At 40.4% G+C, this 455-nt stretch overlaps 1 non-coding gene across 1 annotated transcript; it reads left to right on the top strand.

Moving 5' to 3' along the window:
- Positions 1-382: 382 nt before the first annotated feature.
- On the top strand, positions 383-455 carry TRNAR-ACG (transfer RNA arginine (anticodon ACG)). Its single transcript has one exon. It is a non-coding gene; the product is annotated as a tRNA-Arg (tRNA).

Here is a 455-nt window from a genome sequence, read left to right as displayed (position 1 = left end):
TCCAACCAAACAAACACGGGAATGGATCCATCCCGTCCTTGAAATCAGTTGTTGAACTGTCTATTCTACCTCACTCTCCAATCAAACGGATCGTAAGTCACGTTTGAGTCCATTTCATTGTAGTCGATATAAAACCATATGACTTAAAAAACTACCTCCAACTCCATGTTAAACGAAAAGTTTGAAATGCATCCATAAACAATCAAATACACGCTTGATAGTTATAGTTTATTCTAAGCCCTACGTATATCCATTTGCATTCTAATTTTGACCATGCTAATCAGGTTCATCGTCATAGTAATAACTAAATCAAAACTTAAGTATTTGGAGGCCGCGGTTAAATGTTGATAAAACCAAACTCGACGTCACACCAACACCAAATGACTCCGTGGCCCAATGGATAAGGCGCTGGTCTACGGAACCAGAGATTCTGGGTTCGATCCCCAGCGGAGTCG

The sequence above is a fragment of the Miscanthus floridulus genome, chromosome 2, assembly GCF_019320115.1.
Source record: "Miscanthus floridulus cultivar M001 chromosome 2, ASM1932011v1, whole genome shotgun sequence".
Taxonomy (NCBI): Eukaryota; Viridiplantae; Streptophyta; class Magnoliopsida; order Poales; family Poaceae; genus Miscanthus; species Miscanthus floridulus.
Note: the sequence above shows the minus strand (reverse complement) of the source record. Positions and strands in the feature narration are given on the sequence as shown.